Source organism: Monodelphis domestica, chromosome 4, assembly GCF_027887165.1.
Source record: "Monodelphis domestica isolate mMonDom1 chromosome 4, mMonDom1.pri, whole genome shotgun sequence".
Taxonomy (NCBI): domain Eukaryota; kingdom Metazoa; phylum Chordata; class Mammalia; order Didelphimorphia; family Didelphidae; genus Monodelphis; species Monodelphis domestica.
In genome coordinates this window covers 146739134-146758573 of record NC_077230.1, presented here as the reverse complement: position 1 = coordinate 146758573, position 19440 = coordinate 146739134, and positions in this window count along the sequence as shown.

Sequence of the window (19440 nt, the reverse complement as noted above, 5' to 3'; positions counted from 1 at the left end):
GAGAGAGAGAGAGAGAGAGAGAGAGAGAGAGAGAGAGAGAGAGAGAGAGAGAGAGAGAGAGAGAGAGAGAGAGAGAGAGAGAGAGAGAGAGAGAGAGAGAGAGAGAGAGAGAGGGAGACTTCTCTGAACCAGTTAGGAATTCTAAAACACCAGTCAGGGGAAAGGAGTCTCAAGACAATGGGCCTTTCTCAGAGGTTTACACCTCCAGAAATGGCAAGGGAACTAAGTCAGCCTTTAGCTCACCATGGTGACCCTCTAAAAGGAAATCAGTCTGAAGCCTTCTTCAGGAGCTCCTCCAGGGGTCCAGTTCTACAGCCAAGTGTCTTCACTCCAAGTCTAAGTGTCTGTCTTCCAGGCTCTCCTCAAGTGACTCTCTTCACTTCAATGCCGAATGATCTGTCTTCCAGTCCAACTCTGAATGACAGAATGATTTTGATTGATCACCCCTTGTGTTCCTCTGTTTCCTCTATTTAAAGACCTTTTTTCTCTTGCGTCACCTCCCCTAAATTTTTACATCTACCAATCACAGCAGATGTTCCTCTCCAGGACTGCCCATTCAATGTATTAAATGGGTGTTCACACCTTTTTTAGTTAGTTAACACCTTTTTTAATTGGTTAACATCTTTTTTTGTGTTAAAATGGGTAGATCTACTTTAATTCTGAGTTAACACTTGGGGATTAAAATCTAAAAATAGACAGGGGATTACATTTTTATCTTCACTCTCAAGGAAGAATTAAGTATCTTCATTGTTACAATCAGGAGATAGCCAAATCCAATCTTCACAAATGTGATGGGTTTTTTTTTGTTGTTTGTTTGTTTTATGTTTATTGAGGTTATTCTTTAGTGATCTTAGATGAATGAGTATCAGAGAATGAAATGACCAGGTTAGGCCTGACCTCATGAGCTTCAAATGGTGAAAATAGCTTACTAGAGGTCCAGAGATATGAATTGAAAGCAGTCATCCATTATTTACAGCAGCCAGTTTTGGAAACAACACAACCCTAAAAAGCCACCTTGCTTGACCTAGCCCAGCTATGAATACCCTACTGCTAAGAAAAGAGAATGTCTAGTATGATGCACCCACCCAGGAGTGAACTTGTGGGAGGAATATTTTGTAGCAATTATTTTAAGTACAAGACCATTCTTTCCAAGGACCTGAAGTCAGTTAATCAATAAATTGAGGTTTTTATTAACCACTTACTATGCAATAAGTAGCTCACTAAGTTCTATGAGAACAAATAGAAAGGGACAACTCTGTACTCTTTGTGCTTAAGTTCTAATGGAAAAAATAACACAAAAAAGGAAGCTGAGGGTGAATTTGGGGGAGGGTAGCTGGTGAAGTGGGATTAGTAGATAAAGTTTAAAGTGCATTTTAGAGAGGAATAAAGTATGACTCTTGGGCATGTCTCTTAAATAGAGATGTTTGGAGAAGCCTTCTAATCAGAAGAGAAGAATCAGTGGTGGAAGGTTCTTCAAAGGTATAAATACCATGGAGTGAGAATTTGGAATAAAGAGTAGGTGAATGGTAGAGAAAGTATGGAGCATAGCCCAAGGTGGCAGAAGGAAGTAGGCTCCCATTATCTGATTTTTCTGAAGTTTGGTTCTTGTGATATCTTCTCAGGGAAGTACATAGAGCACCAGGCCTGGAATAAGAAAAACTCATCTTCCGGAGTTCAAATCTGGCCTCAGACACATAATAACTGTGTGACCCTGGGCAGTTCATTTAAACCTGTTTGCCTCAGATTCTTCATCTGTAAAATTAGTGGGGGTGGAAATGGCAAACCATTCCAGAATCATTGTCAACAAAACCCTAAATGGGGACATGAAATGTAAGGCATGTCTGAAATGAATGAAAGATGAAAACAATGTTTCCTCAGTAAATATCACTTTGTAAAAGCTAATTGATAATAATTAGTTATCAATGATAGTCAAGAAATATCAGCTGGCAAATTATATTGAAATTGAAATTCCTTAGATGAAATTAGGGCAATATTGACTGGTGATTAGAGGGGAGATATAGTGGATGGGGACATGTGAACTACGGTATTAGAGAACTCCAACCCTTTAGGTTTGTCCATGTTCTCAATGGGAATATGGAACTAACTAAACTTTAGGAACTTGACCCCCCCAAAATCACTAAAAATAAATTTCATAAATTGTGCAATATATTTTGAATGGTCTGTGACTGTTCTTTTATATTGAGAACTGAAAAATGGACATAGTTATCATGAAAAAGATTGGAGCAGAGAAGGCAGAGTCTATCCTAAGCAAGCTTATAAAGGCAGAAAAGTATATATTTTAAGTCTTCTTTCTTCTCGGAACACAATAACAGCCTCTTTTTATTGCCTTTTCACTTTTAGTGCTTCAGTTCTGGATCCAAGTCATTTTGCATCTCCCACATCCCATCTTGATATCCCTATATTTTAGACATGTCTCCTCAATCAAGATTTGTCCTAGCTTCTTATCTCTCAGGACCCTTCTCTCTACAAGGATAGCTAATCTGATTATTTAATCAGCGCAAAAATATTAATGACATTAACAGATTAATTTCTTTTCCCTCCCAGAAAAAATGTTCATTTTAACATGTTTTCTTTTGAAACATGTCTTAACCCAGAAGAATTACTATAATAGCATTAATTTCAAATAACATAATAATCTGATAGAGAAATATTTGGTATTTCAACAATTTACCACTTTTTTATATCCCACCTTCTGGATATTTTTCATTGATACTTAGTTACTTTATTTTTTGAGGAGAGAGGGGTATGAAGTTATAGATTCTAGCATTGTTTCTAGCTGTCTTTTTCCCCCAGTTATCTGGTCTTCTTGACCAGAGGCCATTTTTGATGTCTTAACCCTTTCAATTCTATAATTCTTGTATCTAGATTTGATTCAACTATGTTTTACTTTACTCTCTATTCAACTTCTCACCAACTTCATTGCTGCCAGATAATGGCAAACAACTCCAGTAGGTTTGCCAAAAAAACTCAAATAGGGTCATGACCAGTCAAGAGGACTGAAAAATGACTGAGTAACAAACAGGTTTCCAGATGCAACTCCTTCACCCTAGTCCTGGAACTACAGTTAAATCAATACTGGCATAACTACTAAAAAATCCCCAGCCACTAGTCTCCTCTGTATCTTGTCTCTTACTAGATAAATGTAAGATCCTTGAGGGCAAGGACTCTCTTTACTTTGATATTTGTATTCCTAGATCATATCACCATACTTGGAATGAAATAATAACTTGATAAATACATTTATGAAATTTATTTTTCATGATTTTTATTTATCCATAGTAAGTATTTAATCAATGTTAGTTGAAATGACCTAAATATTTGAGGAAATATAGCAATTTTAGAAATTCTAAGGTCTATAATGAAATTTTCAAAGATATGTGTTCTTAGAAAAAGCACTCCATTTAAAACACAGTCCTTATATAAGAGTGTAGATAGAGAGCTTGAAGAGACTTTAGAAGCCTCTTCACAGGCTGCCATAGTTACTGCTCAATACCAAAGATCTGGGATGTCTTAAGCTTCTGGACAAAGAGACAATATCCCAATTTATAACACACTATTCTAAGGATGCTTATTCCTCTATCAGCCACACTCTATGAGACTTTCTCTACAAAGTTCCCAAGTATCTCTTCACTCTGGAAGCTCACTCCATCTCTGGATTTTACTCACATGGAAGGAAGTACCTTCTGTTCCTGTGTCCTCTCCTTCTAATTGACTGGTTTCCTCTAGAACCTTTATTTTTATTTTCATTCATTCATTCATTCATTCATTCATTCTTTCATTCATTCATTTATTCATTCATTCATTTACTTGCTTGTTTGTTTATTTGTTTGTTTGTTTGTTTGTTTGTTTGTTTATTTATTTGTTTGTTTGTTTATTTGTGTTCCAACTAAATATCCAGTAAAGTTTATTGTGTCTACTCTATGTGTAGGGTACTGTGCTAAATAACAGGGACACAATTTTTTTTTGAATTTTTATTTTTAATTTCAAACATTGTTCCTTGGTTATTTTCTTTTTTAAAATTTTATTTTATTTCTATTTCTATTTATTTTTTATTTTATTATCATTTTCTTTTCATTCCTCCCCTTCCCCACCCCTTCCATAATCGATGCGCAGTTTGACTGGGTATCCTATGTGTTCTTGATCAGAACATCTCTCCAAGTTGTTGGTAGTTGCAATTGGATGTTCATTTAGAGTCTATTTCCCCATTCATATCCCCTTCGACCCATGTCATTAAGCAGTACTTTTTCTTTAGAGTTTTTACTCCCAAAGTTTTTCCTCTGGATGTGGATAGTGTTTTGGTTCTTTGGGTTAAGGATCAATGCATTACCACCAATGGAAGAGTTCATTACATTCGATTGTACCACAGTGTATCAGTCTCTGTGTACAATGTTCTCCTGGTTCTGCTCCTCTCACTTTGCACCACTTCCTAGAGATGGTTTCAGTCCCCATTGAATTCTTTATTATTCCTTTGTTTACATTGGTTTTGTTTGTACAGAAACTTTTTAATTTGATGTAGTCAAAATTACTTATTTTACATTTTGTGACTCTTTCTAAGATTTGCTTGGTTTTGAAATATTTCCCTTACTAAAGATCTGACATGTATACTATTCTGTGTTCACCTAATTCACTTATAGTTTCCTTTTTTATGTTCAGGTCATTCACCCATTCTGAGTTTATCTTGGTGTAGGGTGTGAGGTGTTGGTTCAAGCGTAATTTCTCCCATACTGTCTTTCAATTTTCCCAGCAATTTTTATCAAATAGTGGATTACTGTCACGAAAGCTAGGGTCTTTAGATTTGTCATAGACTGTTTTGCTGTGGTCCCTTACCCCAAGTCTATTCTATTGATCCTCCTTTCTGTCTCTTAGCCAAATTATTTTGATGACCAATACTTTATAGTATAGTTTGAGATCTGGGATTGCAAGGCAGCCTTCCTTCACATTTTTTTTTCATTATTTCCCTGCATATCCTTGATCTTTTGTTCTTCCAAATGAACTTTGTTATTTTTTTTTCTAATTCCGTAAAAAATGTTTTTTGGAAGTTCGATTGGTATGGGACTAAATAAATAGATAAGTTTGGGTAGGATGGTCATTTTTATTATGTTACCTCATCCTACCCATGAGAAGGTAATGTTTTTCCAATTGCTCAGATCGAGTTTTAATTGTGTGGATAGTGTTTTGTAGTTGTGTTCATAGTTCCTGTGTTAGTCTTGGCAGATAGATTCCCAAGTATTTTATATTGTCTAAGGTGGTTTTGAATGGGATTTCTCCTAATTCCTGCTGCTGAGATGTGTTGGAGATATATAGAAATGCTGATGACTTATGTGGATTTATTTTGTATCCTGCTACTTTGCTAAAGTTGTTGATTATTTCCACTAGCTTTTTAGTTGATTCTCTAGGATTTTTTAAGTACACCATCATATCATCGGCAAAGAGTGATAGCTTGGTCTCATCATCTCCAATTTTAATGCCTTCAATTTCTTTTTCTTCTCTAATTGCTACTGCTAGTTATTCTAGTACAATGTTAAATAATAGAGGTGATAATGGGCATCATTGTTTCACTCCTGATCTTATTGAAAATACATCTAATTTATCCCCATTGCAGATGATGTTTGCTGATGGTTTTAGATATATACTGTTTATTATTTTTAGGAAAGACCCTTCTATTCCTATGCTTTATAGTGTTTTTAATAGGAATGGGTGTTGTATTTTATAAAAGGCTTTTCCTGCATCTATTGAGATAAAAATGTGATTTTTGTTGGTTTGCATGTTTATAATGTGGTCAATTATGTGGATTGTTTTTGAAATATTGAACCATCCTTGCATTCCTGGTATAACTCCTACTTGATCATAGTGAATGACCCTCCTGATCACTTGTTGGAGTCTTTTTGCTAGTATCCTGTTTAAGATTTTTGCATCTATGTTCATTAGGAAGATTGGTCTACAGTTTTCTTTCTCCATTTTTGACCTGCCTGGCTTTGGAATCAGTAACATAATTGTGTCATAAAAGGAATTTGGTAGAACTCCCTCTTTGCTTATTATGTCAAATAGCTTGTATAGAATTGGGATTAGCTGTTCTTTGAATGTTTGATAGAATTCACTTGTGAATCCATCAGACCCTGGGGATTTTTTCTTAGGGAGTTCTTTGATGGCCTGTTGGATTTCTTTTTCTGATATGGGACTATTTAAGAATACTATTTCTTCTTCTGTTAGTCTAGGCAATTTATATTATTGTAATTATCTGTCCATATCGTGTAGATTGCCATATTTATTGCCATATAATTGGGCAAAGTAGTTTTTTAATGATTGCCTTAATTTCCTCTTCATTGGAGGTGAGGTCCCCCTTTTCATCTATGATGCTTTTAATTTGCTTTTCTTCTTTCCTTTTTTTAATTAGATTGGCCAGTACTTTGTCGGTTTTGTTTGTTTTTTTCAAAGTACCAGCTTCTAGCCTTATTTCTTAGTTCAATAGTTCTATCACTTTTGATTTTATTAATTTCTCCCTTAATTTTTAGGATCTCTAATTTGTTTTTCTTCTGTGGGTTTTTAATTTGTTCGCTTTCAAGTTTTTTGATTTGCATATCCAATTCATTGATCTCTGCCCTCCCTAATTTGTTAATATATTCACTAAAGGATATGAAAAATTTCTTCTGAGTACTGCTTTGGTTGCACTCCATAAGGGCTGAAAGGATATTTCACCATTGTCATTTTCTTCAATGAAATTATTAATTGTTTCTATGATTTGTTCTCTAACCAATTTTGGAGTATCATAGTATTTAATTTCCAATTGATTTTTAATTTGGCTCTCCATGTACCCTTACTGGTATTTATTTTTATTGCCTTATGATCTGAAAAGGTTTCATTTATTGTTTCTGCTTTTCTGCATTTGTATGCCATGTTTTTATAACCAAGTGTATGGTCAATGTTTGTGAATATGCCATATGCTGCTGAAAAGGTGTATTCCTTTTTGTCCCTATTGATTTTTCTGCATATCTCTATTAACTCTAATTTTTCTAAGATTTCATTCACATCCTTTACCTCTTTCTTATTTATTTTTTGATTTGATTTATCTAAATTTGATAGTCTTTAGTTCAGATCTCCCACTAATATAGTTTTACTATCTATTTCCTCCTTCAATTTTCCTAGTTTTTCCATTCGACATTTGGGTGCTATACCATTTGGTGCATACATGTTGATTAGTGATATTTCCTCATTGTCTATACTCCCTTTTATCAGGATATATTTACCTTCCCTATCCCTTTTAATCAGGTCTATTTTTGCTTTGGCTTTGTCAGAGATCATGATTACAACTCCTGTCTTCTTTCTGTCAGTTGAGGCCCAATAGGTCTTTTTTTAACCTTTAATTCTGACTTTGTGAGTATCTATTCACCTCATGTGTGTTTCTTGAAGACAACATATGGTAGAGTTTTTTATTCTAATCCACTCTGCTATTCGTCTACATTTTATGGGTGAGTTCATCCCATTCAGGTTCAAAGTTATGATTGTCACTTGTGAATTACCTGGCATTTTGATAGCCTTCCCTAATTCTGACCTTTCTTCTTTTGCTATAACCTTTTAAACCAGTGGTTTACTTTAAATCAGTCCCCCTATTCCCCTCCCTTGATATACTTCCCTTTCTGGTCCCTCCCTTTTTGTTCCCTTCTTATGTTTTTTAGAGTCTGTTAATTTCCCCACTTCCTCTCCTTCCCTCCCTTTTTGTATTCCCTCCCCCATACCCCACCTTAATTTTCCCTTCTCCCTTACCCTGTTGGATAAGATAGAATTCAAGATCCCAGTGGATCAAGATGCTCTTCCTTCTCAGAGTTGATTTCACTGAGAGTAAGGTTTAAGTAATACCAATTAGCACTCTCTACCTCTCCTTCTTACAAGAGAATTCTCCCCCCCCTCTATGTGTGACAAAGATTATTCTATTTAATATATTTCTATTTCTTCAAGTATATCTTGGTACCATCATCGATTCCCTCCCTCCCTTTTACTTTTTTTCCTCTCCATATCATCTTAATGCCCCAATCTTTCCCTATGAGTAATTCTTCTAATTACTCTAATAATACATACCATTATTGAGAGTTACACATAACATTTTCCCCATATATATATATATATATATATATATATATATATATATATATATATATATATAATTTGATCCAAATGTAGTCCTTATAGAAGAGAGTTTGAATAAAAGAAAAAAAATTTTTCCTCCTTTTCCCTTTCTTTCATATTTACCTTTTCATGTTTCTCTTGCTCTTTGTGTTTGGATATCAAACTTTCCACTGAGTTCTGGCCTTTTCTTTACAAATACTTGGAAATCTTCTATTTTGTTAAATGTCCATACTTTCCCCTGGAAGTATATAGTCAGTTTTAATGGATAGGTGATTCTTGGTTGAAGACCCCGTTCTCTTGCCTTTCTGAATATCGTGTTCCAGGCCTTGCGGTCTTTTAGTGTGGAAACTGCCAGGTCTTGTGTGATCCTGATTGGTGCTCCTTGGTATTTGAATTGTCTCTTTTTGGCTTCTTGTAACACTTTCTCCTTAGCTTAGAAGCTCTTGAATTTGACAGTCATATTCCTGGAAGTTGTCTTTTGGGGATTTAGTATAGAGGGTGTTCTATGAACCTTTTCAATTTCTATTTTGCACCCTTCTTCAAGAGCTCCAGAACAGTTTTCTTCGATGATTTCTTGTAGTATGGTGTTAAGATTTTTTATTATCTCTGGATTTTCAGGTAGACCAATAATTCTCAAATTGTCTCTCCTTCCTCTGTTTTCCTGGTCTGTTACCTTGTCAGTGAGATATTTTATGTTTTCTTCTAATTTGTCCATCTTTTGACTTTGCTTTATTAATTCTTGATGTTTTGCAAGATCATTCTCTTCCAGTTGCCCAATTCTGGTCTTTAAAGACTGGTTTTCCTTTTCAGTTTGGCCTGCCCTTCTTTTTGGATCTTCCAGCTGTTTCTCCAATTGAGAGTTCTTGTCTCTCAGACTTTTGTTCTCTCTTTGAATTTTCCCCCATTTTCCTTGCCAGAAGGCTTCCATCTTTTGGATAAACTCCAATTTGAGTTATTCCAGAGCTTGTGTACAATTTCCATTTTTTGCGAAGGTTTTTATTTTGGTTTAATTTCATCCTCTTTTTCCTCTGTAGCCTGAGCTTTCCCTCTGTAAAAGGTTTCAAGAATCACTTTCTTACTGTTTCTCTTGGAGGGTTTGTCTTGGACACAATGAGCCATCCCTTTGGTTGTTTTCCCTTTCCTTTTTATTCAGAAATCTGAGTGAGATGGGCAGGTTTTCTGTGGAGTTATGGAGCAGGACTTTTGCCTTAGGCAAGCTCTGGAGTCTGGGCAGCCTCCTCTGTTTGTTAGAGTGCCTTCAGTCTGTGCTCTCCAGTGTGTAGGAGTCTCCTGTGTAACTACTCTCAGGGATAGATCCCTGGCAGTCCTAGTCCATTCCCCAGGACCCTGGTGTGCCCCCCACTCACTCCAGGGACATCCCTTGCTCACTCGCTGTCTCTGGTGGGCACTCTGGTTCTGACTCTGGTTCCGTAGGTGAGGTGGGGTATGTAGCTCAGTTCACGGTTGGGTGAGAGCTTTTTCTCCTTCTTATAGTGTGGAAATGCTCAACCCCCATGTATCTTCAGTGCTGCGCCCTACTGTAGAGTCCCTCCATTCTTCTGAAGATGGTTTTTATGTTCTTTTAAGGTATTCTATTTCATTGGGTGCTGGGGAGAGGAAGTGATTCATGTCTAGATTGATGCCATGTTTACCCAGAAGACTACAACCTTTATTTTTAAAAAGGATGGACAAGACATTTATGTCTTTATTCCTCCCCACATATACTCCTGAGTATTCCAGATATTTTCTATCCTGTCTTCAAGCTCTGATTCATCTACTCTCCTTTATCTTCTCCTTTTCATCTTCCTTTCATGAGTTGTGTTCCCTCATTAGAATTAATAACAATAAGTGAGACATAGTTTTATATATACATATATGATGTTTCATATGATTCATATGTTTCATATATGATTCATATGTTTCATATATGATTCAAATGATACCTTCTCTAAGGGGAGGAGTAGAGGGGAGGAGTAAGGGAATTACCTGAATGTCGAAATCTACCAAATAAATAAATGTAAATTTAAAATGATTAATTAATTAATCTTTCAAATAAATAATAAAGGTTTCTTGACTATCTTTACTTTTTGATTGTCTTTGTATTCCCAGGGATTATCACAATGCCTGAAACATAGTGAATGGGTAAAAAATACTTGATTATTACTAGTTGACTTGATATAATTGAGAAATGAAGTCATGAGAATGGAAGACCGAGAGGTTATTTTGGCAAATAATTTATTAGGACTTTTTGGCCCATCTTTGTAGAAGTAAGAGATTAGAGGAAGACATCAAACTGGTAGCACCAGATAATAATTTAATTGCTGTCACTTAAGTGAATGTATTCCTGGAATCAGCATTCTTCTCTGTTGATCTAGCAGTGTGTCTTTTAGAAGAATCCTCCTAAAAGAGAGCAGTTAACATATTCCGCTTCCTAAAAATCATCATATTCAAAAATAGGCATATTCCTCAGTTTCCTAATCTGACTTTGATTCTCTCCTTAATAGCCTTAGGCATTCAAATTTGCCTGGGGTAAATCTTGACCTCCCTAGGTGACCTCAATGGTTGTGTGTAACAGTTTTGGCTTCAAGTCTTGATATCTTTGTTTTCTTTATAGAGCCAAAGGTACATGTCATACTAAAATATCCTCCACCCCACCCCCATCTGGGAATAAGGTCTGTGATCTCAAGGGGCAGTTGAGTTGAAGGACAGAAAAGCATGGAGGAAAACTCAGAGAGCCAGAACTTGCAGGTAACTAAAACTTAGAAAAGCAGCTTCCAGAAAAACTCATGTTTCTGAAGACACAGAGATCTTAAATTCACTTCCAAAAATAAAGCCAAAAGAATGACATCAACCTGGGAACTCACCATGAGAAAACAGCTAGAACCCTGAGTGCTCAACAGGGCACTCTGCATCATCTCTAAGATATCTCTCTCAAAACTGTCTCTAACCTGCCACAGTCCTTCATACTTCTATTTCTGCAGGCTACCAGTCAGCTGGAGCCAATTATTCATGGCACATTGGAGGTGATTCTGTTAGTAATGACATTCCTTTTCTGCCTATGGGTGCTCAGAAGCCCTTCTAGGGATTGTGGGGCAAAGGAGTAGAAAACTGAATCAGAGAAGAGTTCCATGGACTTTCTCTAGGATCTGTTCAACTACAGATGGAGCTGCTCTTGTGGGAAAGAAACATGCTTTGTGGTCTTATAGATCATCAAGCAGAAGACTGAAATTAGTGCTCCAACTTTAAGGTCATAAGTAATCTTAGAAAAAAAATTAGAGTAGGAAGGAAACATAGAATACAATACCTTTATTTAAAAAATAATTAAATCTTGCTTTATATGACTTGCACTTTCCAACATATCGCTCTACTCACTTTTCCAGAATGAAAATTTTTTTACAAAGAACAAGAGAGTTCTTGATGAGAGAGTCAGAGAGAGAGAGAGAGAGAAACAGAGAGAGAGAGAGAGAGAGAGAGAGAGAGAGAGAGAGAGAGAGAGAGAAAGTGAGTGAGTGAGAGAGAGAGAAGGCTAATATTGGATATACTGATTGATACATCTATTAGTTTGAGTTACCCCCACCCACCCCCACTGCAAAGAAGTGAGAAAAGTGATTTAACTTCTCAGATCTCTTCATTGTGTTCAAACTTTGTTATTATAATTTTTTATTTAAGAAAAGATTATTTCTTCTACCACTGATGCCTCTATTCCCATAGGGGAAAAATAGGACTTTTGTCACAAATACATATAATCAAGGGTAACAAATTATTGTAATGAATTTATATATAATTCTTTATCCTAAATTCATCATTCCCTTCCAGGAGGTGTGAGTAGCATAATTCATCTTCTATGCTCTTGAATCATGGTTTGTCATTTCATTGATCAGACCTGTTAAGCATTTCATAGTTACTTGTTTTAATAGTGCTTTTGCTATAGTAAGAAAAATAAAATGTTCTCCTTGTTTAGTTCGCTTTATTCTCCATCAGGTCATAAAGATCTCTCCAGAATTCTCTGAAATCATTCCTTTGTTCATTTCTTATAAAGATTCTCAGACCCTTCTTTCCACAATATAAAATTCCCTAACAAAATCTAAAATGGCTCCTTATTTGTAGAAAAACATAGAATATTTAAGTTCAAAGCATAGTCATTGACTCATCTGTGCTAAATTAAATCATTATAGAAAAAATAAATTATTATGAAAATCCTGTAATTATAGGGCTTATGATTTTTGTCAGAGTATTATGTCCTCTAAAGAAAGCTTCAACTGGTCAATAACTTAATAGCAATCTTTTTGAGATTCACTGTAACCAAGAAATCCTATCTATGTCCAACATGAAATTAGCCTCGCTGAACTTTGCCTGGCCCTGAGATGACAAACATACATTGCATCACTAGACTTATACTTCTAGATTCTTTAAATGGTCATGGGAGGAGTAGGGACTATTCTTTGTCCAGGGAAAAGGTGAACACAATGACTGGCCAAAATGCCTTAGGATGCCTTAGGATATAAACAATCCAGTTTCTACTAAGGGTTAATTTTAGTTTTCAAGCTTGTTTTACCTATTCCTGATATTTCTAGGCAACTATAGAAATATTACCCATTACAGAGTTGATAAACCTCAATAAACATGATTTAAGACTCAATTTGTACTAATTGAAACACAATAAAGACATTAAGTTCAATTAAATCTTTATTTGTGACACTTATATGTAGCTAGGAAATCTTTAAATCTTTAATTTCACTTTCCTTAGAAAGAATTGACTTTGAAACATTGTGAATTGAATGTGAAAAGACCAAAGGAGTCATTAATTGATGCTAAGAAGCAGGATGGGATTCATTGGAAGTATATAAATGGACTGGGGCAATTTTAGATAGATTTGACAAATAATATCAGTTGGAAATATCTATTCAAATAAAACAATTGGGGCATTACCTCCTATATTCATGCTTTGGTGTCTCATTGGAGTATGGAAGCAACTCTGAGTTCTAAAATTCTATGTCAAGGAGTTTAAAGACATTAAACCCAAAATGAAACCCTGGAAGAGCTCCATACAAGACAGAAAAACAAGTAATAAGAAACTTGGAAGAAAATTAGAAAAGAAAAGATAGACAAAACCAATAGTTTAGAACAAAGTCTTATTTTTTGTTTTTAATTACAATTTATATATTTTTAACTTTATTTAATTAATCAATTTAGAGCATTTTTCCTTGGTTACAAGAATCATATCTTTCCCTCCTTTCTCCCCACCTCTTCCCAAAGCCAACACTCATTTCCACTGGGTTTTACATGTGTCCTTAATCAAAACCTATTTCCCTATTGTTGATGTTTGCACTATGGTGATCATTTAGAATCTACATCTCTAGTCATATCCCCATTGACCCATGTGATTAAGCAATTGTTTTTCTTCTGTTTTTCTACTCCCACAGTTTTTTCCTCTGGATGTGGATAGTCTTTTTTCTTATAAATCCCTCCAAATTGTTCTGGATCACTGCATTGCTACTAATGGTAAAATCCATTACAATTGATTGTACAACAGTGTATCAGTCTCTGTATATAATTAGAACAAAGTCTTACTGAAGGAAACAGTTCCCTAAAAAGAAAAGGAAAAATATTACCTCAAATAGGAAGATAACTCCCTAAGAAAGGAATTCTAAAGCTTCAAGGAAAATAAATGGTTCCCTAAAAATTACAATTTGAAAAATGGAACCTAGTGACTGCATGAGAAGAAGGAAAAAATGAAACAAAGCCAAGTGGATGAAAAAATAAAAAAGAAAATTTTGAATTTTATTATTGGAAAAACAATTGAGCTAGAAAATAGATCCATGAGAAATAACATAAGAATCACTTGATTCCCTAAAGGCCATGACTTAAAGAGAAATAAGAACATCACATTGAAAGAAATTGTCATGGAAAATTGCCCTGATGTTCTTGAACAGGAGGGGGAAATAGAAATTGAAAGAATCCATCAATCACCTCCTAAAACAAATCCAAAATTAAAAATACCCAGAAGTATTTTAGACAAATTCCAGTTCTCCTAAGCCAAAGAGAAAATGATAGAAACAGCTAGGAAAAAAAAAATTTTGAATATTGTGGAACCACATTCCGTATTACACAGGATCTAGCAGCTTCTATATTAAAGGATAAGATAGCACAGAATATAATATACTACAAGTCAAAGAATCTAGGCCTGCAACCAAAAATCACCTACCCAGTAAAACTGAACATAATAATGTAGAGGAAGAAATTGATATTTAATGAAATAGAGGAATTCCAGGAATTCCTGATGAAATAAAGCTAAAAAGAAAATGTAATGATCAAATTTGACATTCAAAAGAAGGGAAAAAAATAAACAGAAAAAAACATCAAGAAATTAATGGATTTAAACGAATTACATTCCTTGCCTAAGAGAGAGGTAACTAAGATATTTACATTTCTATGGTACAAATATTTAACATATTAAAAGTAATCAAGAGTAAAATGGAGTTAAATTGATTTTGTTACTTGAAAGAAGGTGATAACTAAGATTCTTAAGATATCTCTGATACTTGAAGTACTAGGATAACTAAAACACTTAGAATACTTAAGGTACTGAAGATACTATGAACTTTATAACTATTAGGGCAGTGAATAGGAACATATATAGAAAGAGAGCAGGAAGTTGAATATGATTGGATGATATTCAAAAAAAATCTAGAGGGGGGCAGCTGGGTAGCTCAGTGGATTGAAAGCTAGGCCTATAGACTGGGGGTCCTAGGTTCAAATCTGGCCTCAGACTCTTCCTAGCTGTGTGACCCTGGGCAAGTCACTTAATGCCCATTGCCTAGCCCTTACCACTCTTCTGCCTTGGAACCAATACACAGTATTGATTCCAAGACAGAAGGTAAGGGTTTTAAAAAAATCAAGAGACAAGAAAGGGTATTACATTGGAAAAAATTAAAGGAGAAAAAGATAAGGATCAACTATCTCACATAAGAAAGAATGTAGAAAGACAGTATGGGGGGTAATGCTTAAATCCTAATCACATTGAATTTGGCACATAGTGGGAATACTGTGCACATTCAGTCAGGTAGAGAAATCTACCTTACAAGAAATTAGGAAAAAATCTTTGGAGCAAGTTTCTGACAACGACTACGTTTCTCAAAACTATAGAGAACTCCATCAAATCTATAAGGATACAAAGTATTTTTTCCTTTGTTAAGTGTTCAAAGGATTTGAACAGGCAATTCTCAGATGGAAAAATTAAAACTATCTTTAGCGATGATAAAAAATGCTCCAAATCATTCTTGATTAGAAAATTCTTGATTAGCAAATTCAAACAACTCTGAAGAACCACCTCCCTCCCATCAGACTGGCTAGCATGATGGGAAATTAAATTATAAATGTTGGAGGAATGTGGAAACATTGGGCACTAATACACTGCTGATATTGCTGCAAACTGATACAATCATTCTGGAGAGCAATCTGGAACCATGCCCAAAGGACCATTAAATTGTGCATATCCTTTGACCCAGCAATACCATTACTAAATCTGTATCCCAAATTGCTTAAAGATAGGGAAAAAGAACCTGTTTGTACAAATATATTTATAGCAGTTGTTTTTATGGTGGCAAAGGAAAAGAAACTGAAGGAATGTCCATCAGCTGGGGAGTGGTTGAAAAAGTTGTGATATATACTTGCAAGAGAATATTATTGTGCCATAAAAATGACATATAAGATGATCACAAAAACAAAACAAAACCTGGAAATACACATAAAAGAAGGCAACATGAAGTGAGCAGAACAAGGAAAATGTTGCAAACATTAACAATAATAATGCAAGAAAATCAACTGTGAAAAGGCAAGGATAAAGTACGATTCCAAGAGATTTATTAAAACAAAAAAGATATCCATGTTCATAGAAGGAACATAGGGACAAAAAGAAGTATCAGAGTCCACCTAATTTAACTCATTCTATTTAGAGACAAAGAAACTTATTCCTAGGAAAGTTAAATGATTTGCTTAGGGTTACATAGGAAATGATCATAAGAGGTAGAATTTGAAACTGCCTCATTTGAGTCCCAAACCTTTCTTCTTGCTACTGTTCCTACAGTATCTCTTTTCCCCATGAAATATGTAAGAAGTATTTTATTTTGGGAGCGGCTAGGTAGCTCAGTGGATTGAGAACCAGGACCCGAGTCAAGAGCTCCTGGGTTTCAAATCTGTCTTCAGACACTTTCTACATACGTGACCCTGAGCAAATCAGCTAACCCCCTTTCCTAGACCTTACCACTCTTTTGCTTTAGAATCAATACACAGTATTACTCTATTAAAAAGAAAGAAGCATTTACTTTTAATTTTAATCTACATTATCTATCAGAATTTTTGTGCATAATAAGCCCTCAATAAATGTTTCTTGAACTGGATAGAATTTATCATCTCAGTTGTTCATATCACTTGACTTTGAAAAGTATACAGGTTTGTTTAGCACAGTTTAACCATGAGTAAGATGTATTCTCACCCATCTAAACTATCAATAATAGAAAGATAAGGCAAAATAACTATGCATCCAGTCAGATCTAAAAGTATAATTAAAAAGCTTTCTATCTATCATAGAAAATGAATGGATTTTTCTGGTTAAGTACTTAAGACAGGAAAATGAAACATGTAAGATGAAGCAATGTTTAGCTATGAAAAGCTTAAAGTTCATAATTATATCAAAAGCAGAAAGAAATTGCCAGGGCTTCTGAGTCATCAGAGTGTGAACTGGGAGTCTTCACACCTCCATGCAGAGACTAACTGGAACCCAGCAAAATTTCATAAAACATATTAATGTATATGCCTTTACAGATTCAGACTCTCATGTCTCCTGAGCAAATGGAGATAGCCTTGGCTTCTCCAAGACCATGGCAATGGAGGTCAGGTACTAGTAGGTTCTCATATTCTGAAAAGACTCTCGATGGACTTCCTCTCCTACCACCCCCAATAGATTTAGTCCTTTTTTTTCTGAGAACTAACTTAAGTAGGTATAAAAAGGTACACCATCAATAGACTGGCTGTTGGTGACTAATTCTTTGACCACAGAAATCTGTGAAATGAAGAAAAATAGAAATTAGTCCTCAGTCCATTGTGACCCCTTTCCACTTCATTGATAGTGGCAGAATGGCAGAAAAGGGGACTGGGTGAACACAACTTTAGTTCTTAGATTGTCAATAAAATTTTAGTTGACTATTAGTATTATACATATGAGGTCCATATCTAATAACTAACACATGGACATTTTGCTGAAGCCATATGGACCTGGGGGCAGCTAGGTGGGCTTAGTGGATTGAGAGTCAGATATAGGAGGTCCTGGGTTTGGATCTGGCCTCAGATACTTCCTAGCTGTGTGACCCTGGACAAATCACTTAACCCCTGTTGCCTAGCTCTTACCACTCTTCTGCCTTGAAACAAATGCACAATATTGATTTTAAGATTGAAAATAAGTTTTTTAACCATATAGATTTACTTTTTGTAAATTTAAATGCATTTGTTTATTTGTTACATTAATTCCCATTCAATTCCATTCTTTTCTCCACTCCCCTTCCTCATTAGAGAAGGCATAATCTGATCAAAAAGATATATGTGTATGTGTGTGTGTGTGTGTGTGTGTGTATAACAATGTCATCTTGGTGAGTTCATATCAAGCTTCAGTTCAAACCTGGCCTCAGACATTTATTAGTTGTGTGAATATGGTCAAGTCACCTTATTTGCCTCAATTTCTTCACCTATAATATGAAAAACAAAAGGCAAATCACTTCAGTATTTTTGCCAAGAAAACTGCAAATGGAGTCACTGAGACAGACACAACAGACATGACTCCACCACAGAAGAGAGAAGCAATCTGTAGCTACAAAAGAGGGTGACTCACAACTACTCCTTAGGGAGAAGGAAATAAAGATTTGGAAAAATGGGTTTATCAAATGCTCAAAGGCAACGTGGAATATAAATTTCATGGGAGAGTTGAAATGAAAATGTTTTCAAAGGACTAAATCTGATTATCTCATGAATGGTATTAGAGATATACATAATGAGTTTGAGATAGAACCTTAAAAAAGGTAATAAAAGATAGCATCAATGAATTATAGGCTAGGAAGAAATGATAGGGCTGATCATCTGGTCAGACCAAGAGATCACACAGGTGCACAGCTAGTGTATTCCACTAGAACACTTAGAACGTCAGGAGAAAATAAGAAAATATTACAGGGTAATGTGTGGATTCTCTGTGTCATAACCTTGGGATGATTTGAACCAGATGGGTGGGAATGGATGTTTTGATGCTGTCCTCACTTGATAGAATTTCTCAAAGTAATGAGATGACAGATCCATTTGAGTATTTGGACATATATTTGGTGAAAAGAAGAATTGACAATACTGTTCTAATAAGGGTTTCTCTTCAAAAATCATTGACTAAGATATCCAGAAAATTGAAGGAAAAATCATTTAATTGGTGTTTTGACTATGAAGAATAAACTCAACTCTTAATTTCTCAATTAGGCAATGCCTGAATTAAAGGGCCTAATATTCATGATAGCACTCTAAGGAAGCATTTAGAGATATTGAATGAAATGGTGTGAAATGAGAAAATTATAGCAAAAAACAAGTGTCTTTCAGTGACCAGACTGACAGTCAGCAAGAAAAATCAGAAAGAATTTACAGTTTCACTAGAGTTGATGTGCTTTTACATGAAGAAAACAAAATGAGTAAAACAAAAATAAAATGAATATGGAAAATATTAGAGTCCACATAGGACATTAGATAGTCCAGTAATATTTCATGGTTAACAGAGTTGAAGGCAACTGAGATATCTAATAAGAAGAGTACAATCTAAGACCCTATTTCAGAGTTAATAGGCAGATCATTACAAGCTTTGACCAAAGCAGTCCCCATACTGACCTAATCAAAATCCAGAATGAAAATTATCATAAAGTGCATGATGAACCAATTAGCCTGAAGTTGGTTGCTTCTATCTGCTCAAGTATCTTAACTGGGAATGATAAATTAAAAACTGAAAAGGAAATGACGGGGAAAAGAAGAAGGCAGTGTCAGAACATAATTCTGGCCTCCCAAAATACATAGAAAATGCAGAAAATTCTATCTTATCTTTTGCCTATAGACTAATAATTAGATGTTCATCAGGGAGAAAAGGGAAGATCTTTCTTCAGTAAGATAGGAGCTACTTAGATACCGTTTCAACATGTTCAATACAAGGGAATAGATATACTATAACTATGGAGTAAAAAGTACACATGTTCAATGTATTTTATAGCCCTTTCCCAGTCATAT